A 26773-nucleotide genomic window follows, 5' to 3' on the forward strand; every position below is an offset into this window, starting at 1 on the left:
TCCAGCTGCCATCTTGGCTCCAACCCTCAAGAAAGGAATTTTCTTAATTGAATAGGTCGCAAACACAATAAGATAAAAGTTAACAAAGTGTCAGTTGAAATTACAACCCAGGATCTCTGTGTTTAATTTACCATTAACATGCCACAACATAGTATATGTCCATAAAATATTAAGACAAGAAAAAGTCCCATTATTAACGATAATTTCTTGGGTTAAAGGTCTCATCTTTAATGGCCACAAACAGAGGAAAAATGCTATTAGTCATCTCCATCTGGCCTTGTTGCCATAAGAAGAGGCATTCTCTGAGTTTACTCAGAAAAGCAAATATTTGTTAGGCCAAGGGGCTTCTTCTGGTTGATTAGCTCAGGATTATCAATATATACATTCCCTCCAACTAACCTAATACTGAGAAAGGTCTCATGAGTTACAAATATCATCTTTCCATGTAGAAATGTAGAAAGTTCAACTTTAATAAGTCCCTTGTGAGTTCTGTTTCTTGTTTACCTTTCCATGCTTCTCTTTATTCTTGTGTTTGAAAGTCACGTTTTCTATTCAGCTCTGGTCTTTTCATTAAGGATGCTTGAAAGTCCTCTATTTCATTAAATTTTCATTTTTTCTCCTGAAATATTATATTCAGTTTTGCTGGGTAAGTGATTCTTGAGTTTAACCCTAGCTCCTTTGACCTCTGGAATATCGTATTCCAAGCCGTCCAATCCCTTAATGTAGAAGCTGCTAAATCTTTTATTATCCTGATTATGTTTTCACAAGATTTGAATTGTTTCTTTCTGGCTGCTTGCAATATTTTCTCCTTGACCTGGGAACTCTGGAATTTGGCTACAATGTTTCTAGGAAGTTTTCCTTTTGGAATCTCTTTCAGGAGGTGATCAGTGGATTCTTTCAATTTCTATTATCCCCTGTGGCTCTAGAATATCAGGGCATTTTTCCTCGATAATTTCTTGAAAGATGTCTAGGTTCTTTTTTTGATATGGTTTGGGGTAGAGCTCAAGCAAATCTTTGCTTTTACTCTGCTATCTTGGCTCAGAAGCCAGCTCCGCTCCTCTCTCCAGCCCCGCCAGAAATTTTCTTCTTTCCTTAAGCACCTGCCCAAATTGGAATATGGGCTCCTTCTTTACCAAGAAGATCAAGGTCCAGCCCCCTGACAAGAGACTCTGAAAAGCCTCTTCTGCCCTCCTCAAAAAACTTCTCAGCATTGTCACTCACATTCTAGCTCCTTTCCTGTCCCAGAGAAATATTCTTCCCTTTGCCTTGATATATTTGGTCATTCTACTTAGGACTTTTATCTCAGACATTTCTGCTTTTTACAGGACTTTGTTTTATGAGTTATCTCCTTTCAATTCTCACTTTACATAAATTTGCATTACTCAGAAAGTAAAGAATTCTGAAAGAAATCTGCATTCAAAAAAAACTTTATTGTATACTGCTGTGCTCTCTCTCTCCACTCCTGCCCCTCTGCTGGGTACTCTGTGCCCTCTCACTCCTTCATAAAAAAAACCTCCTAGAAAACCCCATACCCCCCAAAAAATAACACCCTCCAAATGAAAGCAGCAGAATGATCTTGCAGAAATGCCACCTCCATGGAATTGGAGGCTTGAGACCCCTGGTGCTGAGAGAAAAGAGATCTTTACCCTACTCTGCCCACCCTCTGGTATGTCCAGCCCCCTTCCCTCTGTCCCCAGGTACTCACATATTTCCCATCCTCTCCTGTCTATGTATATGCAGAGGTCTGCAGAAAGGTCGATTTATGTAAAGCAAGAACTATCTGTATCTTTAATCTCTTCTCTACAGGATCCTACTCATCTGCCTTAAAAATGCTCAGATTTCTTCAATCCTATATAAGGCTCCTTTTGACATTCTCATTCAGCTACTGTTCCATCTCTTCCATCCAGTTCTTCAGACTCCTTGTCTCTGTCTTTTCACTAACAGCTTTATCCTCTACTCCTTGGCATCTGACTTTTGTCTCCACTATGCTGCAAAAGCTGTTCTCTCAAAGTGTCACCAACGATCAAATCCAAAATCTTATTTACACAACTCATCCTTGATCTCTTTGCATCTTTAACACACTTAACTGCTCTTTTCTTGATTCATAAAGGTTACATTTTCCTTGTTACCTGCCCGCTATTTCTGCTCTGTATGATTTGCTTGTTTCTTATCTTGCTGCCAAGATATTAAGGTAGATATTCTAGAAGACTCCTTAAGGTCTCATTCTATTTCTCTAGATTTCCTTGGCAATCTCATTTAATCCTATCATCTTACATATTGCATCTGTGCAGATAGCTCCACAAATTTATCTCTCCTGATTTACTTCTGGGTTTCAAACCCACATTTTCGCCTGCTTATGGGACATCTCTAGAGCAGCTAGGTGGTACAGGTGATAGAGCACTGGGCCTGGAGTCAGGAAGACCTGAGTTCAAATCTGTCTCATACACTTACTAGTTGTGTGACCCTGGTCAAGTCACTTAACCCTGTTTGCCTTGGTTTCCTCATCTGTAAAATGAACTGCAGAAGGAAATGGCAAATCACTCCAGGATCTTTGCCAAGAAAACCCCAAATGGGGTCAGGAAGAGTTGGACACGACTAAACAGCAAAACACTCTCTGCTCTTTCCTGCCTTTATGCTTTTAGTTATCCTGTTCTGAATGCCTGGTATGTCTTTTCACTCATCCTTTAAAATTCAACTGGAATATTACTTCCTCCATGAAGTCCTTGCTAACCTTGGTGTTGTTCAGTCATTTAGTTGTGTCTGACTCTTCATGACCCCATGGACCATAGCATGCCAATACTGTTCATGGGGTTTTCTTGGCAAAGATATTAGAGTGTTTGCCATTTCCTTCTTCAGTGGATTGAGGCCAAGAGAGGTTAAGTGACTTGCCCAGGGTCAAACAGCTGAGCCATCTGGCGCCCTTGCTATCGTACTTAGTTATGACCCTTCTCTTCTCAGATCTCTATAGAACTTAAAAAACAAAACTTTTTTGTAATATATATTCTGTGTATTATCTTCTATTGTAGATATTTTTCTATACATCCCATCTACCAAATAGAGCATAAAACTCCATGAGGGCAAAGATTAGAACTTGTCTAAACTCTATGTCTTCTACTTATCTGATATCTTAGGATGTATCTCCATGCCTCCTATATTATTTTAGCCTCTAGTGACAAAGCTTTTGACAATACAATTTGTTCTTGTAAAGTTTTTAAAAATTATTATTCATAGGGCTATTACTTCATTGAATGATTTTCATTAAAGACTTCATTTTGTATTTTAGTGAAAAGAATATACAACTATTTATTTGGAATAATGTTCTAAGTGGATCCTCTTCTGTGGCTGACCAATGTGGACAAACTAACCTAACTTTTTTCACTTCCTCTATTTCTCCATCTCTAAAATGGAGTGTATGGTATTTACATGTGTATGTATATGTGAGTATGTGTGTATATGTGTATATACGTGTACACACACACACACAGGGTATTCAACATCTAAGTTGCTCTGGGCAGAATCCCATATGGAACTACATGCTGATAAATGATCAATGAATAATCGTCAGTGATAGAAATAAAGATAAACTGTATGCTAATATTTCATGAGAACTCTCCTCCCTACTTTACTCTCAGCTCAATCCACTCTCCATGTTTCTATCTCCTCATCCACAAACTTGGCCCCCCTTTCTAACTTCCCTTTATGATGTGTTATTTTCCACTGTCGTTCAATCATTTCAGTTGTGAATGACTCTTCATGAACCCATTTGTGGTTTTCTTGGCAGAGACACTGGAGTGCTTTGCCATTTCCTTTTCCAGCTCATTTTACAGATGAGGAAACTGAGGCAAACAAGGTTAAGTGACTTGCCCAGGGTCACACAGCTAGTAAGTGTCTGATGTTGGATTTGAACTAAGGAAGATATCTTCCTGACTCCAGGCCTGGTGCTGTGTCCACTGTGCCACCTAGTACCCCAGTTATCTTGTCATATTCCAGCTTCATCCTGTTGTCTTCCCCCTCCTTAGGGCTTAGTACGGGGCCTAGCAGATGCATAGTAAGTACTTACCAAATAATCTCTCCCTCTGTCTCTCCTCTATCTCCGTCTTGTCTCTCTGTGTCTGTGTCTCTGTCTCTCATCTCTCTTTCCCTTTCACCATCTCATTTCTCTCCTCTGCCTTCACAGAGCTCTTTCCATTTCTCTATCTCTCTCTCTGTCATCTATCTATTTCTTCTTGCTGCTCAACACTGACTATTCCCTTTTTATGCAAAATGCTTCTGTGTTACCTTCGAAGAAAGAAAAATTGATAAAGGATTAATTCTCTTTTCTTGCTACTCTCTTTTCTGGCAATAAAAATGAAAACTGCTCCCTGATTTACTTGCCTTCGCATGCCTGCATGTTTCTCCATGGTTCATTATTTTTTCCCCACTTTGGATTACGAAGAATTCATATATTTATTTCCCCAAATCTGGCAATTTTTATTGGATTTTTTTTCAAATGTTGTGCCACTTCTTTACCATAAAGAGCTTTTGTATTTAAGACTCTCTTAAAATGCTCCAATGCTATTTAAAAAACATAGCACTGCTGTGACAGGTTCTCTCTCTGTGTGTTTATTACTAAGAGTATTTGCATGAAAATAGAATTTTCATTTCTGGAAATTCCTCTGTTCATCCTTTTTATTTCCAACCTACATAGAGGCATTTATTACTATGTGACTCAGGTGAAATGCAATAAATGCCGGTGACAAGAGAACTCCCTGCTTATAATCCTTTTCTAAGGGGAAGGTGAGGTTGAATATTTGTTCTGCTTTTACCTTCCTTGGGAAGATTGTAAGATTTAAAAACTACCTTTCTTCAGTAACATACTTAATCTGTGGTCTCTGTGGAATACTCCTGGACATGTGTTTCTGTTTCTTTAGAGCCTGATGAGGGAAAGAATCAGTCCAGTCTCTTGCTACAGTGAGGCATTGTTTCCTTCTCTGGACTGAACATGTGTCTTGAAGAGAACTGTTTTTGATCTCACAGCTATATATCCAAGTCATACACTTAATGGCTAGGCCATTTAACCCAAACAGGAAGACAAAGCGAACATTCCTAGAATTTAGAGAGGCGACAAGATAATCTTGTCCTTAAATGGGACTAGTGATGACTCTACGTCTATTTTCTAAACCCTTTCTCACGAATCATTCTCAACTTGCTTCTTTATGTTTTTGAAAATTCCTCTTATTTATCTTGGTCTTCACCATGTATTTTCCTGTCTTCTGATTCGAGGATGCTTCAAAGTTGATAACAATATAATTTTCAGAACGTCATGCACTAGCTTTAATTCTCCTCATCACAGGTACTGTAACAATGAATAAAACGCGATGATGCTGATAGCTATTGTGCAGTGGACGCTTCCTTTTCCCCCCAGATGGTCTCACACAAGGGCCAATTGGGTCATTGCCAATATCTTCTGATTATTTTTGAAAAGTACCAGTCTTTATACACCAGGGGATCTAAGGAGCATACTGTTTCTATTGTTCAGCTTTTCTAATTCAAATCCATACTCCCTTTGGGATCATATGTCTTTTCGCCTGTCTGCTAACATTATACTCCCCCTTACTTGAAAGACTCAACAAATATTTTTTTGGTATTGCCTTTGTCTAAAGTAGGCTCCGGATTAGAAATAGACCCTATGACATACTTCCTTTTGTATCATTTGAACAATTAGATATATTATTACATCCTTTATTATTTTAATTCTGTGGGCTTTGTGGGTGGGATGGGCGAGGGGGATGGGATTTGTGTTCCAATAAAGGTCTTCCCAAGGAAGGTAAAAGCAGAGCAAATATTCAACCTCACCTACCCCTTAGGTAAGGATTATAATCAAGGAGTTATCTTGTCACAGGCATTTAAAACAGAAGTTTGTTTTTTTTTAAAAAGAAGGAAACAAAATAGGAACATGATAGATAGGTAGATAGATAGATAGATAGATAGATAATATGATGTGATAGGCTAGTCTAGGCTGGATATATAAAACATTTATTAATCTCTCATGGGCTGAGCTAACTTCTGGAGATAAAAATACAAATAAGCAAGACAGTCCTTGTCAGGGAGCTTATGTTCTAATGAGGAATGGGGAAGACAACACATAAAGGGGATCTGGGAAGAGGGGAGGGTATGCACATAATGGCATATTTTGGAGCTGATGGCAAGTGAGTGAAGGGTAGGCCTCAAAATAAAAGGGGAAAGCTAAGGTAAAAAGTTACTTATCAGAGCCCAGGATAGTTCCAGAATCAGAGTCCAAGATTCACCATTAGTTCCAAAGATGTATGTAAATGTAGTTGTGAATATGAGGAATATTCTAGTGGAAACGCTTCCATACATATCTTGTCTTTTCTTGCTACTCCCTGGTTACTGTCTGCCATTTGAAGAGGGAGCATAGGCGCTCTTTCTTCTCTCTCTCCGTGTCTCTGTTTTGCTGTATCTCTTTATCTCTCTCTGTCTCTGTCTCTGTGCTGCAGTGTGGACCCTCATTCTCCCAGATTTTCAAGTCAGGCCTTCCCTATTTTCTATGGAGATCTCCAATCTGTCACTGCCGTCTCCTCAGTATGAGGTGAGGCAAGAATAAGCCTTTCCGTGGTTCCTGTCATTTCCTCTGCTTGTCATGGTGCTCTCACTTTGGGCCAGTGGTTCATAACCTGAGCTTCATGGGCCTAATATATGTATGTGTATGTGTTTGTGTGTGTGTGTGTCTGTGTGTGTGTGTGTGTGTATACACACACATACATGTATATGTATATACATATATATGTATATATGTATGTATGTGGAGGGGAGAGAGAGAGAGAGAGAGAGAGAGAGAAGGAGAAAGAAGAGAGAAAAGCTAGGTGGCACAGAGAATAGAGAGATGGAGTGAGGAAGACTCATTTTCCTGAATTCAAATCTAGTCTCAGACATTTACTAGATATGTGACCAAGCAAGTCACTTAACCCTGTTTGCCTCTTTCCTCATCTGTAAAATGAGCTGGAGAAAGAAATGGCAAACCACTCTAGTATCTTTGCTGAGAAAACCCCAAAAGGGGTCAGGAAGAGTTGGACATGACTGAAAACAACTGGGAAAAAATATGTGTGTGTGTTTGTGTATTTCATGGTATTTCAACATAATTGATTTCCTTTTTAATCCTAAATATTTTATTTTGCGCATTTAAAAACATTATTCTGAGATAGGCTCCAGTAGACCACCTCCATAAACTTTAACAGACTGCCAAAATGGTCTGTGGTGTAAGAACCCCTGCTGTAGGCCTTTCTTCCTCCTTCAGTCTTTACCAGTTACCACCCCAACCCATCATCCTACTTATGCTTTGGGCAGAGCTGTAACTAATGGAAGGCATACCCAGGGAAAATTCTGTTGGTGGTGGGGATTCAGTGCTGCACATAATATTCTGATGGGTGAGGACAATTGTCAGATAGGGCACAATGTGAAGGAGAATGAATATAATATTTCTTTATAATAAAGGAGAATCCAGTAAAGGCATGGTGATGTAGCAGATAGCAGAAAAGGATGCCATGGAAAGGAAGTATGGGGGAGAACCTGGTGGCTGACAGAACCCTGGGGCAAAGCTCTATTCACCACATGCTAGTTATAGCTCTGCCCTTGAGGCTGACACAATTTATTCAAATTGGAAAGAAAAGGAAAAGGATAAATATCACAACATTTGCTATTCACATATTGGATTTAAAAGCATATTCAATTTTTTTAAAAAAAATTGGTATCTAGTTATATGTTAGTGTAATACTGACTCCTTTGGCCCTCACTGCCTGAAGGCTAGGTAGGTTACATTTCACCCTTCTCCTTGTGTTCTCCAGTATCTCTAAAGGGATCCATTGATGGTGTTCCTCCAAGATTAGGGGATGATCCCCTCTACCTCAGTTTCATTTAATTACCAGTAGTTGGATTAGTTTTTGCAAAGGAATACTTACTTCAAAAGGTTTAATCATAAATATATAAATGTATACCCCAACAAATGGGGCTTACTCCCCCCGCCCCAGCAGCCCCCCCCCAACACTATCACCACAGTCTCTGGTGAGTGGGAGGGGACTAAGTTCATATAGAACACAACTCTGTGTTCCAAGTCTCCACTTTGGGCTTGAATCCCAGGCACCCTGACATCTCAGGGCTTCCTTGCTAGACCTGCTGGCTGGCTGCAATGTCCTACCTGGAATCCTGGCTCCAACATCACCGTGGTTGAACTACTGGTTAGGTGGGGATCACCGCTGGCACTTGAAACTGACAACGAATGACACAGAACAGAAAGGAACACCCCTAGGCCCATTTCTCATAGCCAGGTTAAAGAGAGGGAAAGCAAGAGTGCAAACCCTTGCCCTCCAGCCCATTCAGTTCATGGTGACGATTTTGTGAGTGAACCGTGAGTGAACCTGAAAGCAACAGGAAGGACAGTGACTGCCTTAGTCTGGTCAGTGTTAAAGATGTTGCCTTTCCAGTTGCATCGCTAACCAAAAAGGAGGCTACTCCCACTCATGTACGAGGGGAAGCAGAATGCCTCTGTGTTAGGCAATCTAGGCATACCTACGACAAGCCTTTTTACGTTAGAAACTCACAGCACAGCTGTATGATCCTGGCCAATCATTTAAGCTTCTGTAGTTCTCAGTTTCTTAATAAAATGAGGGATTTAGAGTTTATGATCTCTAAGGATTCTTCCAGCTTTAAGGTCAAATATTCATGTAATTCTAGGCAAAGTCTCATTGACTGAGAAATTTCATGTATTTAAATATATAGTAAGCAACTGCTTAAGGGACAAAATATACCTACTTTCTTATCTCTTGAAATCTCTTTAACGATGACTTATATAGATGCGAGAGGTATCCTTAATGAAAGCATAGGATAGAAAAAGGCAGTGTTTTCTAGATGATTTTCCACAGAAGACCATTTCTTTTTTAAAAAAAATATTTATTTATTTTTAGTTTTCAGCATTCACCTTTATATGATTTTGAGCTCCAGGTTTTTCCCCCTCCTTCCCCTTCCCCTCCAGTGGCATGCAATCTGCTATAGGCTATGCATGTACAATCATATTAAACATATTTCCACATTAGTCATGTTGTAAAAGAATTAGAACAAAAGAGAAAGAGAAAACAAATTAAAAAAAAGAAAATAGCATACTTTGATCTGCATTCAGACTCCATAGTTTTTTCTCTGGTATATCAGTAGGACAAAATTCATGACCTCAGAGAGGACCATGGGCATGCCTGAATGGTTTGGAAGCATAAGGAATTCTCTAAGTAGAAGGCAGAGGAAGCATAACATTTATTTAGACTCCAAAGGATCATATTCAAGGACCAATGCCCCCAATTTGATATTGTGGCAAAAATATTCCAAAACCAATAAGCCTACCTCACTGTGATAACAAGGAGATTATAACAAAATATTATAACAGGAAACCAAACCATACTTGTGCTTCCCCTCAATGCTAGGGCCCTCCTATAAGAAGATCATTCATGAATCCTAACTCTCTGCTCAGCACTCTCTCTTGCAGCTCTGCTGACTCCAAATTCCTTGATCGCTGCCACTCCCTCTTGTGTTCAGCACTCTCCACTCTTCACACTCTGAATGCTGGCCTTCTGCTTCTGAATCCTGCTCTCTGCTCCACTGCTTCCAGCTCCATTGTGTCCAGTTTGACTCTCAGTCCTCAGTTTCTGCTGTTTCTGCTTTGCTCCAAGTTCTCTGTGTTTATACAGTCCTAGACACTACCTGATTGACTAGGCACATACCTTTGGCTTTGGTCTTAGCAACTCCCCTTAGGGCCCTGAGGGCTTCACACCTCTCTCAAACTAACAAACTAGTTTGCTAACTAGCCTGAGTCCTCATACCTAATTAGTGAAAGGGTGTGGGCCTATCTCTAATCAGACCTTCCTTTGTTGGCCTCACCAGAAGTCTATTCAATGGGCTGGAAAGATCTTTCACTTACTGATTGGCTTTACATCTAGATTTGGATAGCATTTTCCCTCATGAATCTTTTGGAATTGTCTTAGATTGTATTGTATTGCCGAGAAGAGTTAAGTCTATCAAAGTTGTTCATCACCCAATATTGCTATTACTGTGTACAATGTTTTCCTGGTTGGTTCTCTTCACTCAGCATCAGTTCATATAAATCTTTCCAGATTTTTCTGAAAACCATTTCTTCCATAGTCACATGACTGACTAAAAGCTGTAGAGAACAGGAGATTCTGCTGTGTCTATTGTTTATTGATTTAAAATAAAACACACATAACCTGGTAGAACAAAATGTAGCTTTTGAGATTCCTCCGACAGGGTGTTTGAAAAAAACAGATTATGACTATTTACTAGAAGTACATAAAGAGAAATTATAAGGTCAGCACAATTTTCTTTATGGTAAAGTGCTTTAATCAAAGGAAATAGAAAATGGAATCAGAAACGTTGTCATCCTATTCAAGTGAATCCATGATTTCCTATGATCACAACAAAAGAATGGGGGACTTTTTCAAATTAAAAAATATTGCTCCTTAAACAATAGGACTAAAAGTTATAGCAGGATATGGTCTTTATGAGAGCATCATTTTTAGTCTATAGGACAAAAAAAAATGGAATACACTGTCAAAACCAAGAATTTGAGGGAACAGGAATAATCAGGAATGTTGAATAAGGAGCTAGAAACTCTTAAAGGAGGCATATTTGACAGATACTGGGATTTTAAAAATTTGTTTGCTTATTTTGTTTCTTTACTAAAGCCATTTTTAAATTTATTGCATCAGCATAGTTAGAACATGTAAGATTTGCCAATTACTAGGCTGTGAACACTATCAGATGTTTAAAAATGAGGTTAAAAGTGAGTTTCAAGGTGAATTAGTAAAAAAAAGAAACCTTCTAAAAATTTGTACACAAATCTCCTTTTTCATGAACATAATTCATCTTTTTCTGCATCCCTGAGATCCATGGAACCCATAATTGGATCAGAGGTCAGAATTGAATTTATAGGGTCATCAAGTCAGAGCTAGAAGATACTTTACAGATCATCTCCAATGCTTTACAGGCAAAGAAATTGAGACTCACAGGGGTAAAATAACTTGACTACGGTCACACAATAATCAATAGACCTGGAATTTGTACTCAGGTTCTCATTTCCATTCAACAAACATTGATCAAGCTCCTTCCCTGAACAATAGATTGTGCTAGACACTGGGGATACAAAGACAACAATTAAGTAGCTCTTTGACAGGATCATAAATCTAGAACTAGGAAAGGAACTCAGCATCCATCTAATCCACTCCACTCATGTTACAGATGAGGAAACTAAGGCTGACATGTAATTTGCCCAGAGATACTAGCATGAGAAGGGAAGTCCTCTGACTCCATAGTTACCGCTCGATCCATTACACCCCTCTGCCTCCCAAGCCCACTAACCATCTCTGTTACCTTGGACAAGTCACTATCCCTTATGGATCTTAGTTTTCTCATCTGTAAAATTAATCAATCAATAAGCATTTATTAAATACTTATTTTGTATCATGTACTGTATTAAGCTCTAGGGAAATAACCAAAAAAAGAAAAAAATAGTTCCCACTCTCAAGGAACTTATACATACATGAGAATATACATACATATACATATACATACATAAGAATACACAAAATTTGTCAACAGTAGATAGAAGGAAAGGTGGTGGTTGTTCTGGACTGGAAAGGACTTCCTACAGAAGGTGGTATTTGAGTTGAGTCTTGAAGGAAGCCAGGGATCTAACAGGTAGAGAGATATGATGTTTTGATTGCTGCGATGGCCTGTCGGTGGGTCTGCCTGCCTCAAGTTTCCCCCCTTCCAATCCACTCTTCATTCAGCCACTTAAGTGATTTTTCTAAAGCTCAGCTCTGATCATGTTGCCCCCCCCCCCCCCCCCCCCCCCCCCCGCACTCACTAAACTCCAATGCCTCTCTATTACCTCCAGGAGCAACACAAAATACTCTGTTGGCATTCAAAGCACTAACCTAGCTCCCTCCTCCCTTTCCAGTCCTTTTACACCTTCCCAACACATTCAATCCGTTGACACTGGCCTCCTGGCTATTTCATCAACAAGACTCTCCATCCCTCAGCTCCTGACATTCTCTCTCACTGTCCCCCCTGCCTGGAATGTTGTTCTTCCTCCACTCCAACTACTGAACTCCTTGGCTTCCTTTAAGCCCTAACTAAAATCCCACCTCCTACAGGAAGCCTTTTTTTTTTTTTTTTTTTTTTTTTTTAGGACTCAAAGAGATTTTACTTTATTGCTTTATAGAAAACAAAACAGTTCACAGGTCCAGATACATCAGGTTAACAGCAGGTGCAATTTTTGGTTCACATTTCTAAAAACTGGCTTCAGACAGACAGCTCTTTGGCAGCCCTTTGCTAATACCATTTTTGCTTACATTCCCTGCCCCCCCCCCCCCAACTCAATGCTTATATTATCTACTAAAAAAAATCCCAAGAATGATGTATTGTGGAATTTACCATATACTTTAAGTGGAAATTGCTCAGGAAGCCTTTCTTAAACCCTCCTAATTCTAATGCCTTCCTCCTGTTGATTATTTCTTTTTTATTTTGTGCATAGCTTGCTCTTTGTGTGTGTGTGTGTGTGTGTGTGTGTGTATCCCTATTAGATCTCAAGCTCCTTGAGGGCAGGGACTGCCTTTTGCCTCTTTTTGTATCCCCAGAGTTTAGCACAGTGCCTGGCACATAGTAGGCTCTTAATAAATATTTATTGAATTGAGAAAGAGGGAGAACATTCCAGGCATGGGAACTAGCCAGTGCAAAGCCATAGAGATGAGAAATAGTGTTGTATTTGAGAAATAGCAAGAAAGATAGTAGGGTGCCGAATGTATAGCAGAGAATAATGAGTAAGAAGCCTGGAAAGACAGAAAGGATCAACTTGGGAAAATTTTTCAATGACAAATAGGAGTTTATATGTTGACCTGGAGGTAACAGGGAGCCAGTCTTTGGAGTTTACTACATTGGGGGTTGAGGACAGTGACATCATTGTACCTGCCCTTTAGGAAAATCATTTTGACAGATGAGTTCTTTGATTTTTTTTTCTTTTTTTTTTGATAGCATTTTTTTTAATTTTTAGTTTACAACACTCGGTTCTACATAATTTTGAGTTCCAGATTTTCTCCCCTCCCTTCCCCCACTCCCTCCCCAAGACGGCATGGAATCCCATATAGCTTCCATGTATAACTTCGCATTGAATTAATTTACACACTAGTCAAGTTATAGAGAAGAACTGTGATCAATGAAATGAATCATGTGAAAGAAGAAACAGGACCAAAAAAAAAAAACCAACCCAAAAACAAAAACAAAAGAGTGAAAAAGAAAAAAAAAACGAGGGGGGGAAGGCTAGCATGAAGTGTGCCTCAGTCTGCACTCAAACTTCATAGTTCTTTCTCTGGATGTAGATAGCATTCTCCATCGTGAGTCCTTTGGAGTTGTCTTTGTACTTTGTGTTGCTGAGAAGAGCAAAGTCTGTCAGGGTTGGTCCTCACAGAACCCATGTATCTGTGGTTGTGTACAATGTTCTCCTGGCTCTGCTCTGCTCACTCAGCAATATGTCGTGTAGGTTTTTCCGGGTTGTTATGAAGTCCGTATCATCCCCATTTCTTATGGCACAATAGTATTCCATCACCTTCATATACCACAGCTTGTTCAGCCATTCCCCAATTGATGGGCATCCCTTTGATTTCCAATTCTTAGCTACCACAAAAAGAGCCGCTATAAATATTTTTGCACATATGGGTCCTTTTCCCGCTTGTGTGATTTCTTTGGGATACAACCCTAGAAGTGGTATTGCAGGGTCAGAGGGTATGCACATTTTTATAGCCCTTTGGGCATAATTCCAAATTGCTCTCCAAAATGGCTGGATCAGTTCACAACTCCACCAGCAATGTAACAATGTTCCAATTTTCCCACATCCTCTCCAGCATGTATCATTTTCCTGTTTTGTTATTTTAGCCAATCTGACAGGAGAGATGTGGTATCTGAGAGTTGTTTTGATTTGCATTTCTCTAATCAGTAGTGATCCAGAGCATTTTTTCGTATGCCTATTGATATCTTTAATTTCTTCCTCTGAAAACTGCCTGTTCATATCCTTAGACCATTTCTCAATTGGAGAATGACTTGTATTCCTATATGTTTGGCTCAGTTCCCTGCATATTTTAGAAATGAGGCCTTTATCGGAGACACTAGTTGTAAAGATTTTCTCCCAATTTTCTGCTTCCCTCCTAATTTTTGTTGCATTGAGTTCTTTGATTTAACATCATTAGATCAGAGATCTGAAGCTGAAAGTTATATCAGAGCCCACCTAGTCCATCCTCCTTTTTACAGATGTGGAAACTGAGACTTATCCAGTGTCACACAGGTAAGAAACATCTGAGGCAGGATTAAAACTCAGGATCTCAGAGTCCAGAGCCAGAGTTCCTTCCACTGTACCATGCAGTAGAGGACGATGGATTGGAATGGGGAGAGACTTGAGAGGAACGCAGACCAGAGATGATCTCTAACGTGCTTTCTGCCTCCACATTCTGTGATTGTATAGCATAGTCATATGAGGCAGCTAGGTGGCACAGTGGGTAGAGTGCTGGACCTGGAATCAGGAGGACTTGAGTTCAAATATGACCTTAGACACTTGCTAGCTGTGTAACCCTGGGCAAGTCACTTAACCTCTGTTTGCCTCAGTTTCCACATCTGCAAAGTGGGGGCAATGATAACACCTACCTCCTAAGTTTGTTATGAAGATCAAATGGGCTAGTAGTTATAAAGCACTTTGCAAACCATAAAGCACCATATAAATGCTAGCTATTGTTTTTAATCCATCTTTGGCTTTTGTCCCTTGTGCTTTACCCAAGCTACTCAGCTTTCTATCCCCTCCCCCCACCCAACATACTTGCTAATTTCCTCTTCTTGTTCTAGCTCAGTCCATTTCTGGTGTATCCACTGCCTTTCTTTCCTTCCTTCCTACCTTTTTTCTTTTCTTTCTTTCCTTCCTTCTTTCGTTCCTTCGTCCCTTCCTTCCTTCCTTCCTTCCTTTCTTCCTTTCTCTCCCTTCTTCCTTCCTTCCTTCTTTGCTTCCTTCCTCCCTCCCTCCCTCCCTCTCTTTATTTTCTTTCTTTCTCTCTTTCTTTCTTTCTTTTTTCTTTCCTTCCTTCTTTCTTTCCTTCCTTCCTTCCTTCCTTCCTTCCTCTCTTTCTTTCTTCCTTTCTTTCTTTCTTTCTTTCTTTCTTTCTTTCTTTCTTTCTTTCTTGTCAATCTGTAGACATGGATCAACAGATTCCCCCTAAGGCCTGATTTTAGACTCACCCTCTCCAAGCAGATTCCCCTGACTAAATCCTCTCTGCTTTGATTACTCCTATGTTACATGTTCCTTCGACACTTAACATGCTACCATATTATCTTGAACATGTTTTCATACAAATTGCTTTTGTCAATGTTCTCCTCAGGGTAGGAATCTTGGCTACTGAAACATACCACTCTCCTGGTTCCCCTCCTACCTGCTTGGCTACTCCTCATCTCTTTTTATGGATCATCCCACCTAAACATGAACACCACTCAAAGCTCTGTTTTCTTCTCTCTCTACAAGGTGTTCCTAAAGTCTGAACATATACGAAAAAATGCATATTTTCAAGAAATGAAATGAATAAAATTTTCAACAACATTTTGTTTAATTGGAATATTAACAAATAACATCTTCAATATGATTTCCATCATTTGTGATGAAAAGGCTGATGCGCTTTGTGAGATTCGTGAGATTCACGTGATTCACGTGAACTCAATGCAATAACTCTACATTGCCGTCAATTTTAGCACATTCGCTCTTTGTGCATTCATGCATTCAATCAAGTGTGTTGCATCTGTGATTTTCATTGAGTATACACCTTCTCCTTTAGCATGGCCTAGAAAAAGAAGTCACCGAACAACACAGACTCTTCGGTGAAACAGTTAATGAGATGTTAATGAGATTTCCTATGTGTCTAGACTTTAGGGACACCCTGTACATCCTTCCCCATGGGTAATGTCAGCTTCCATGGGTTCATTTACTATCTCTATGCAGATGACTGTCCAGCCTATATGTTCAGCCCAAATTTCCCTCCTGAACTCAAGCTATGTAACTCTACTTGCCTGCTTAAGGTCTCCACTTAAAAACCCTCTTTGCATCTGAAACTCAAAATGTCCAAAAAACTGATTGTCTCTGAAATCTATCCTTTCTCTAAATTTCCCTATTTCTCTTGAGGATACCTTTCAATTCATTTAACTTTTCAACCTCAATTTCCTCATCTGTAAAATGGGGATAATAATAGCCCCTGACTTACAAGGTTGTTGTGAGGATTCTTCAGTCAGTCAGTAAACATTTATTAAGCATCTACTACATGTGGGGCATGGTGCTAAGTGATGGAGATACAGAGGCAAAATACAGTCTCTGCTCTTAAGGAGCTCACTGTCCAATGGGGGAAATCACATGATAAACAAGCTCTACTGGGAGATAATCAAGAGAGAAAAGGCGTTAGAATTGAGGGGGCCTGTGAAAGGCTTCCTGTAGGATTTTAGCTGAGACTTGAATGAAGCCAGGGACATCAGTAGGGAGAGATGAGGAAGATCATTCCACCATTCACAGCCAGTGAAGATACCTGGAGTGTGGAGATGGGGAGTCATGCAAAGAATGGCAAAGAAGCCAGCGTTACTGGGTTACAGGGTTTGTAGGGAGGTGTAATTAAATTAAATGAGATAATTGCAAATACTTTGCAAACCTTAAAGTGCTCTATTAATGCTAGCTCTTATTATTTTCTTTTCTCTTCTGTCATGGGAGTAGGAGTAGGACTAAGTGATTGCTTGATTATCTCTAAATCCTTCATCATTGAGTGACTATATCCTTAGAGGTGGCCAGGGGGAGTTCACCTTAGCTCCATAGGATGTGCTCTTTCCTCATTACACTTTTTAAAAAAGGAAAAAAAAAACCCACTTACTTTATTGCTATCTTTTGTTTCTATATCACTCTCATTTCTGAATATTTTATCTTCTCTCTCCCACCTAGTGAGCCATTCCTTGGAGCAAAGATGAAGAAAGAAAGAGAAAAACAGTAATTCAGCAAAATCAAGCAACACGTTAGCCCCAGGCTACCTTACGCCTCTTGTCCCCCATCGATGGAAGGAGAGGAGGGAGCACCACCATCTTTCTGGTGACCCAGGTTCATAACGTCAGAGTTTTCCCTGATGCTTCCTTTCCCTCCCACATCTAATTAGCCACTAAGACCTATTGATGGCACCTCTGCAGCATCTCTTCCATCCAGCCTCCTCTTCCTGCTTACCCACCACCGTTGTAGTTTGTACCTTCCTTGTCATTCACCCCGACTAAGGTAATAATCTTCTAATTGGTATCCTTACTTCTGGGCTCTTCTGCCCATCCAACTTCTCCTTCAAAAAGCTGCCAAAATCATCTCCCTGAGGCCCACGTCTGACTCTGTCCCATGCTCAAAAACTGTTGCTTCGAAGTATAAGATGTCCTTCATATTCTGATTCCAACCTAATTTTTCAGCCTTATTTCACGCACTTTGTACTAAGCAAACTGAACTACTACAAACTTGACATTTCCTGTCCCACCCCAGGGAATTTGCCCAAGCCTTCTTTTCCCATGCCTGGAATGTACTCCCTCCTTTCTGTATGCTGCAATCCTCATTTTTCTTTCCCTCTCAGTTTAGTCATCATTTCCTCCGTGAAGCTTTCCCTGATCTTCCCCATTAGTGCTCTTTGTGTCCTCAAATTACTTCATATCTGTGTGCAAGTTGTATAACCTAGTAGAATGTAATCTTCTCGAGGACAAGGGTCATTTCATTTTTGTTTTTATATCTTTGTATCTTTATGGTGCACCTTATACTGGCCTTGCACATAGTAGGCACTCATTAGTACTTGTTGAAATTATTTGAATTAAATCGTGGATTACTAGAATTGACTTGAATCTTAGAAATCATCTAGTCATAGACATATGTCTATGTCTAGATAATACATATCACATCATTATATGTATATGTATATATATCTACATATGTATATAAAACTTCAATTTATAAATGAGGAAACTGATGCCCAGAAAAGATGAGGGCCTTGCCCTGTGTGGCTTGCACAGTTAGAGGGCAGAGACCAAACCAAGACCCAGCCCTTCTCATGCCCAGCCCAGGGCTTCATTTCCTTCCTGTGTGAATGCTTTAGTCTTTATTAGAGACCTGAAGTTAGCAGCAATCTTTCTTAATCCCTTTAAAAGTCCCTAATAAAATTCAATTTTAAAAAAATGTTTTAAGTGCCTACTATACACAAAGCATTATGCATAAGAATAAGTACTTAGGCAATGTTTGTTGGACTCTAGCTGTTATTAGCTGGTGATCTTGGGCAAGTCATTTAACCTTTCTTATCCTGGATTTCCTTAGCTGTAAAATGGAGATGATAATATTTATGATACCTACCTCAAGGACATTGTGAGCAAAGTGCTTTTTGGACCTTAAGCCCTATAAAAATCTCTGGACTCTTTCTTCTTGCACTTGCAGAAACTTGGCTTGCCCAACCCTGAAGACACCACCTGCTTGTCCACCTCCAGTGGTGATTGTACTTTCTCTCCTGTCTTTGAAGCACTTGGCCAGAAGGACAAACAGGCCTGCTCTTCATGCCTCACTCCCACTCTCAGACCATCCCTTTAGCACATCACTCACAGCCTCCTCTGAGGTTCACTCCATCCATCTTCACTGCCCTGGCCAACTCCTTATCGCAGTCATCTACCTCCAAGTTATTCTTGGCTTTTTCCCAAGGGGTTCAGTACCTGGCTCACAGTCATCCTTTCCTCCCCAGCTCCTGCTCTCATACTTAGGAATTTCAACATATATCTTGAATCCCCCTCAATCACTCCTACCTCCCAGTTCATTTAGCTCCTAAACTCCATTGACCTTCATCTTAATTCCAGCTCAGCCACACATAGGGACAGTCCTATCTTTGATCTGATCATTACTCGTAATTGCTCCACTTTCACTACTCAGAACTCTGATGCTACACTCTCTGAACACAAATTCTTGTCTTTCAATTTCTCCTTATTCACCCTTTTAAATCTACTCCTTATTCTCACTGTCCTCTAGTCCCCACATCTCTTCCAATTCTCCCGGTCCATCATCTGCAGCCTCTACTCCCTCTTTTCACACTTGTAACCAAATGATTGACCAGTTAACCCTGGACCATCAGCGATCCTTGAACCCTTTACTCCCTCATCATATTGGTGTTCCTATCACAAGCTCAGTACACAGAGCACTGGGTTTAGAACCAGGAAGACTCATCTTCCTGAGTTCAAATCCAGCCTCAGACACTGTGTGACCTTGGGCAAGTCACTTAGTCCTCTTTGACTCAGTTTCCTCATTTGCAAAATGAGCTAGAGAAGGAGACGGCAAAGCGCTCCACTATCTCTGACAAGAAAACCCCTAAATGGGGTCACAGAGAGTCAGATACAACTGAAATGATTCAGCAACAACAAAACTTGGTGTTCTCCGCGTACAGCATTATACCTCCTCTTGGAACCTGTGCTTCATTCCAGGCTCAGTTGTCACCTCATAGAAGAAGTGTTTACTATTTGGCTGAGTTATTAATCCTATTTTCCTGTGTAAATTACTTTGTCTATATTTTGTATTCTCTCTGTCTCTCTTTCTCTCTCTTGTTTTCTCCTAGCAGAATGTAGGCCCCTTGAGGGAAGGGGATTGCTTTATTTTGACTTTGTATCTCCTGCACCTCATACAGAGCCTGCCACCTATTAGATGTTTAATGAATGTTTATTGAATTGATTGTGAATAAAAGTGTATATTATTATTGTATTTCCTTAGTTCTTTGTACATACAGTAGGCACTTAATAAATGTTGATCTGAAAGCTAGTCATAAGGTTTAAATCTAGAAGAGAAATTAGAAATCACCTAGTCCAATCCACTTATATGGATGAAGAGTGAGCCCAACCATCAAATGTGTGCTATCATTTTCTGCCTAAAAACAACATATAGCTTAATCAAAAGAATTCTGGGACCTGAAAAAACCCAATACCCCAACAAATCTCCATGATAATTTTTTTTTCAGGTGAATGATTCTATTTCTAAAGTCTGTCCAATTTTTAAAGTCAAGTTAAAAACAGCCTTTGTTTTCACTTGCTTCTACATTTTGTTTTTGAACTTTTAAAATTGCACTCTTATTTAACCAGAAAATTCATTTCCCATTAAAGATTCAATTAACTAACACTACAACTACTTTTTACTCATTTAATAAGCTGGTATGACTGACATCTGTAAGTCTATGGAATTTAAAGCAATATAGTGATTCTCACTTTCAACAAAGCCTTGATTTGAGCAGCAGAGGGCGCAAATTTCCACTTCTCCACAGAGAATCCCTAAATTCTAAGCTGGATGGCAGAAATAGCCATAGTGTTAAATAAGACTGGAAAAAGTTTAACTGAATTTACCACTGGAACTAAACACATAGGGAGAGTGTAATTGAAACAGCAGACATACAGAACATGTGAACAATTTAGTGGGGATATAAAATGAAACTAACATCTTGAATTGTTTGCTGTAATGAAATGAATTTAGTTTGTAGTTAATTCTCTGCTCAGAATGTTTGGGTATAAGTTTAGGTTTTGAAACCTTAAACTCTTTTTGTAATGGTCTCTGAAGAAACTGGATGTGTGTGCATGCAGCTTGTGAAAGGGGAAAAATGTTCTAAGAGGTGGCCAGCTAGTAAATTCAGCACTGGATGCAAATCAAAGGGGGAGGTCCCTATGTGTTCATTGAAATTAATTAAAATGTAAATAACTACAAAACAAGGTTGTTTGTGCTGGTATTTAAAGTAAGTTTCTAATAAAACATTTAACTATAAAGGAAATCAGGAAAAGAGATGGGATATGTATGCGAAGTTATTCCATTCTTTTTATAAAAAGGGAAAAAATGGAGAGGTAATAGGGGAAATTAGAAAGGTTGGCTGTAACTTTGTCTTGGAGATTACTTTTTCTCAGCAAAGAAACATTCATGGGGAAAAAGAAAAAAGAAGACAGAGCAGGAAGAACCTTTGTGGTTGACTAGGAGATTTAGAAAGGAAAACTTTGATTTATCTCCAGCAGCCCTGGTAACATAACATGCATTTATTAAGTATATACCATGGCCCAGAAACTGTGCTAGAGACACAAGAAAAACAAAAACTGTCCCACTCCTTAAGGAGTTCACAGTCTAATGGGGAAGACAATGATTCAAACAGCTATGTATAAAGATATATAGAAGATAAATGGGAAATGATGTCAGAGGAAGGGTACTAGTACTTTCTTCATCTGAGAGGAGGGAAATGTGATGTTTTATAATACCAAGGTTAGCAGGGCACTGAGATACGATGGATAGATAGGTCACTGGACATGGAGTCAAGAAGACCTTTGCTTGAAGTTTGGTTCAAGTACTTAATAGCTTTTTGACCCTGGGCTAGAACTCAGTGCCCTCATCTATAAAACAGAATGAGTCTATAAATTATCTCTTAGTTGTTATAAAGATGAAGTTAAATTATTTATTTATGTATATTTATACATGTATATATAGATATGCTTATATAAGCAGAGATGAAAAGTAAATTTATATACATATAATTATACAAACTATCTCTTAGTTGTGAGGATCAAATGATGTTTTATACATATGTATGTAATTATATATGTATAATTATACAAAGTATCTCCTAGTTATTGTGAGGAGCAAATGGAGATGTAGGTATGTATGTATGTATGCATTGGTTTGCAAATCTTAAAGTCCTATGTAAATGTGAACTATTGAAGAACATTCTAATCAAAGTCAGTGTATGAGTATATTAAAAATAAATCAATAAAAGAAGATTACTAGAATACACCCATGTAGACTAAACATTTCTTTCTTTAAAAATATTCCATGGTCTCCCATGTCTAGGATACATTAATAATGTGAGGTAGGGGAAGGGACTGGCTAATGAGGGCCAGCCCTTGAAGCACATGCAGAAATTTCCCTACCTAGTTTTAATCCATATCACCATGTGGAGACTTTGGGGACCCAGTTCCTGGTTTCCAGCCATAATGACTCTAGGGTTGGTACTGTGTGCTAAAGAAAAGCTTGCTAATTGGCTGTGGGGCACAAAGAACTGATGGCTCTGGAGTTCCTGAGTTGGAACTAAGTGAGCATTCAAAAGGTTTGACCCTCCATCTCTCAGTCTTTTCCTTGGTGACTTTGACTGAGGAAGATTATTTGGAGCTGCCAGATGAGTGAGAAACAACTCACTGTATTTCCTCCCTTTGTTGCCACATGTTCATGGGCACATAGGGGCCTCCATTGTGTGTGTGTGTGTGTGTGTGTGTGCATGTGTGTGTTTATTCATTCCTGATCTCAAGGGAAGGAGTATTCTGAGATGGGAGTGCTCCCTGTGAGTCTGGGAGAGCCTGAGGTCCTATCAGAGATCCCACTGGCAACTAGAATTGGTAAGAGAATCTATGGAAGTGGTAGCAGTAGCCACAGGCATTAAGAGATGAACAAGTAGCAATTTTGAAATATGTATGTCTGGGCAGTGACCTTGCAGGCACTGAAAGTTCTGAAGAGGGAAAAGTGACAACTGAATGGCCTAGCCCAACAACAGTTGACCCCATTGAGGAGCCACTGTAGCAGATGAATGAGAGCTGGTATCTTCCCCTTTAGATCAGAAGGGGCAGAAAGGGTACCAGCATTGGTAGCCCACCAGAGTAGCAGTTTTGCCTTACAGAGGACTGTTCTGGTCATGTAGTAGGAGAGTGACCTGGTTCTCCTGGAGATGACCCACTCAGCAGGTCCCTAAGGGGAGCATCATGAAGAATCAATAAAGGGAGAAAAAGGATTGCCAGGGCCAGGAGTCCGGGTATACCCTTTAGTTACTTGTTTTTGCCTCACAACCACTGTGTATGTGTTGTGAGGGTTGTCCACTACATGTAGCATAGGGGTGATGTGTGGCTTAAAGGGAGGCAAAATAGATACCTCTACCCTCTTCTCCCCACAGCCTTCTCCGAGAGGGACTTTAATTCCTTCCAGGAGGGTAAACAGGAATAGGAGGGCAGACACTGTCTACTCTGCTCTCCTCAGAGAGAGGAAGTACTAGGCTAGGATGATATCTGTTTACTCCCTTAAATATTATTAGTCTAGGGAATGTGATTTTAAGATTCACGCTAACGTTGGGTTGCTATTTCATTATTAAGGGGAGAAGAACTCCAAGCTTTCTAGCCAAAGTTTCATCCCCTTTCCACCAATTAAACACACAAAGCACTTAGCCAAGAAATGCATTTATTCAAATTGGTAGCAAAATAGAAGTCAGAGAAAATATAGATGTGAGATATGATAGAAAATACAGATATGAGAATATATACCAGACGATACAGAGTGAAGGAGCTCCCCCATTGGGAGTGAAGCAATTCAGCTCAACCAAGAGAGAGAATCCTAGATTTCACCCAAAGGGAAGCTCCCTGAGGTCTCTAGTGTAGTGAGCTGGAGATAGGGACATGATATAGACTGCCAGCTCCTCTTATGTCAGTTTTTTTCCCCAGAGTCTTTTTCTTCAGCAACCTGAAGTAGCATCAGCAGCTTCTACCTTCTTCCTAAAATACAGAAGCCAAAAGAGCCCAAAGCATCTGCAAAACCCAAAGAGACTCAGGGACTCATGGAACACCCAGAGAAGATTGACAAGACTGAAGCTCTCTCGCTTTCTCACCAATTCCGTTCTACCCTTCATATAGTTGCAGGGCATTGATCTCTATCAGTAAGGACAGAGTTCCATACCAATGCGCTTTGGGACTGGGGTCACATATGTATGTGCGTGTGCGTGTGTGTCTGTGTGTACCTGTGCCCATGCATACAAAGTACACATATGTATAGATATATAAGGCGTGTGTGTCTTCATGTAGATTATGTGTATGTTCAAATGGATATGTCTAAATGAGGTCCAATGGGAATAGCAAATAGAAGTCTCTGGAATATTGCCCACCCTCTCTTCAAGGGAGACTTTGATTCCTTTCTGGGGTGGATTGTGGCAGGGGTCAAGCAGGGTTGGGGGGAGGAAGCAGGATATTGGGGCCCTGAAACTGTCCAACCTGCTGTCCCTCAGAGAGGAGTAGTGGGCTAGAATTATATCTCTTTGTCCTCCTAAATATTATTAGTCAAGAGAAAATTATTTTTTAGGTTAACCCTGCTCCCCTGATTGCTACCCTTTAAAGAGGAAGGGGTGCAGATTGTATCTAAATGCTTTCCACCAAATGCTAGTTAAACAAAAAAGATCATAAATAGTGAAGAGTGAATAAATTTATTCATCAAATAGAAATCAGAGAAGTTTTACAGATTAGAGTATAACAGAAAATAAACAGAGTGGATGAACTCTACCATTGGGAGTGAATTATTTGAGCTCAGCTAAGAATCCTTAATCCTGCCCATAGAGAAATTTTCCAAATCTCTTAGGGAAGCGATTTGGAAATCCAAGACGTTTGAGATGCTAGTTACCATACATGTTTGTTGCTTCCCAAAGTCTTTTCTCACTCACCAGGGATCTTTCCTTGAAGAGATCCTGGAACCATTTGTGTTCTCTCTCTCGAAGACAGAAGCAAGAAGGTCTCTTTGCTCATAAGCTCTTGTGCCAGTTCCCTCCCTCACAGTCATACAGTAGCTATTCTCTCGATCTATGAGGGGAATCTTATGTAAATGCACTAGGCTTAAACCCTGGGTTACATTAATCATATATGAAATTATTTCTCTTTGTATCTTTTTCGTTCTTTAAAATTTCCTATATCTCCTCAGTCGACTTCTGTTAAATTTTAGTCCTTCACATTGATAATCATTTAGAATCAATTTAGTAACTTCAATAAGGGCCAGAGCCTGAACTAATAATCAACTAGAAGAAGAGCCTGGACCTAAGCTTCTTTGTTTTCTGAGTTTACTCAGAGAATGCCTCTTCCTAACCTGAGACACTATCTTGAATAATGTGACTTTTTCTTATCTTAATATTTTATGGGCATATAGTATGTTATGGCATGTTAATGATAAATTAAACACAGAGATCCTGGTTTGTAATTTCAATTGACACTTTGTCAACTCTCTTATCTTATTGTATTTACAACCTATTCAATAAAGAAAAGCCCTTTCTTGTATCGTGGTTAAACATACACGGGGATCATAAAATTGAGTAGCACAGACATGCTGAGTTGGAACTAAAAATGTATTTAAACCTTCTCATTCTTTTGTTCAGACAGTCAGAACTTATGCTCTGGCTCCTTGTATGTACAAGTAAGCTAGCTCCGCTAGCTTTAAGGGAATAAACATCATGAATTTACATATCACCTAGCTTGTTTGCCTCCTTTAACCAAACTTTCAGGTCGATGACATCCTACCTCTCCTTTCTTTGAACCCTTTTTAAATGTTCTCCCCAAATCTGGGGTAAATGTCAAATTGTACCTAGCTGTCTTTTTTTTTTTTTTATCACAAACTCCAAGATGGAGTGGTCACTTCCCTCCAAGATTCTTTGAGAATTACCATTTTGTAGGAGCTTAGAATTATCCTGAGAGAAATTCTGAAAGACAAAGTTCTGAGAATGATCCATTTATTAGCGAGGCTAGCAATTGCCAATGAATGGGGTCAATGTATCTCAATGACCAGATTCCTAGTGAAGGCTTATAGGGTTAACAAGATGACAGAGCAAAATCTTGAACTGCAAAGGTAGGGTTTTGTTTTTTTTTCTGATTGGCTAGAAAGTAAAAACTTCTCACATTAGCTTGATATTATAGCATTTGGATCTTCCCTTCTGAAAGTCCCTTAGTCACAAACAAGACATGTGATTCAGAGAATTTGGGAATTGCCACAGCAGCTTAGATCAAATCAGCTTGATCTTTAGGTTAAGCAAGTTTCTCAGGAATGTGGAATGAGGGGTGAAGTTACAAAGGTGGAGCTCCAAGTCAAAAGACAAAGGTGGCAAGAATAAAATCATGACCCAAGTGACCTGAGGTTCTTTGAGGAAACTTGCAAGGCAAGGAACAGTGAGGGGGGAATATAAAATCTAGCTTGATTAAGCCTTAACCATGATAGAATTAAAAACCAATTTTCAATTTCACAGAATGCTGAACTTAGAGTCAGGAAGACGAGAGTTTGAATCCTGCCTCTTATGCTTACTAGCTTTATGATCCTGTGCAGATCACTTAGCCTCTCCAGCCCTGAATCTTTTATCTGGAAAATGAGCAGTTTATATTTGACAGCTGCTAAAATTCCTTCTATTCTAAATCTACAATCTTATAATTTTTGGTCCAGCAACCAGTTCCTCTTTGTAGGTGAGAGTAAGATCCAGAATAATAGTTTCTTTTATTGGTTCTTCTAACTTTTCAAGGATGAAAATGTCATTAAACCAAGAAGTTATTAGCTGCTCTGCATTGGAGAGAGAGAGAGAGAGAGAGAGAGAGAGAGGGAGAGAGAGAGAGAGAGAGAGAGAGAGAGAGAGAGAGAGAAACTCCAGTAGATGTGAGCATTGGAAAGGACTCAAGCAGTCATTTAGTCCAAACTACATCTGAAGAGAGCCCTTGCTATATCACACCTACCTATGTCATGCCTCCATGTTAGAGTTTGTGATCTATTTCTCAAACTCATCCTCTATTCCTTCATTCTTTCCAGACTGTCTATAACATTCTCTGATAACAATATTGCTTCTTTTTATCATTCTCTAAACATTCTCAACCCTGCGTCTCC

At 39.6% G+C, this 26773-nt stretch overlaps 1 long non-coding RNA gene across 1 annotated transcript in view; it reads left to right on the plus strand.

The window, feature by feature from the left end:
- The window catches only part of LOC118846016, a 60857-nt gene extending 41486 nt beyond the window's left edge, over positions 1–19371 (plus strand). Inside the window, exons 3-4 of the long non-coding RNA XR_005010155.1 lie at positions 17057–17209; positions 18560–19371. This is a non-coding gene — a long non-coding RNA (uncharacterized LOC118846016). The remainder of the gene's footprint in view (positions 1–17056; positions 17210–18559) is intronic.
- Positions 19372–26773: the final 7402 nt, after the last annotated feature.

This window comes from Trichosurus vulpecula, chromosome 1, assembly GCF_011100635.1.
Source record: "Trichosurus vulpecula isolate mTriVul1 chromosome 1, mTriVul1.pri, whole genome shotgun sequence".
NCBI lineage: Eukaryota > Metazoa > Chordata > Mammalia > Diprotodontia > Phalangeridae > Trichosurus > Trichosurus vulpecula.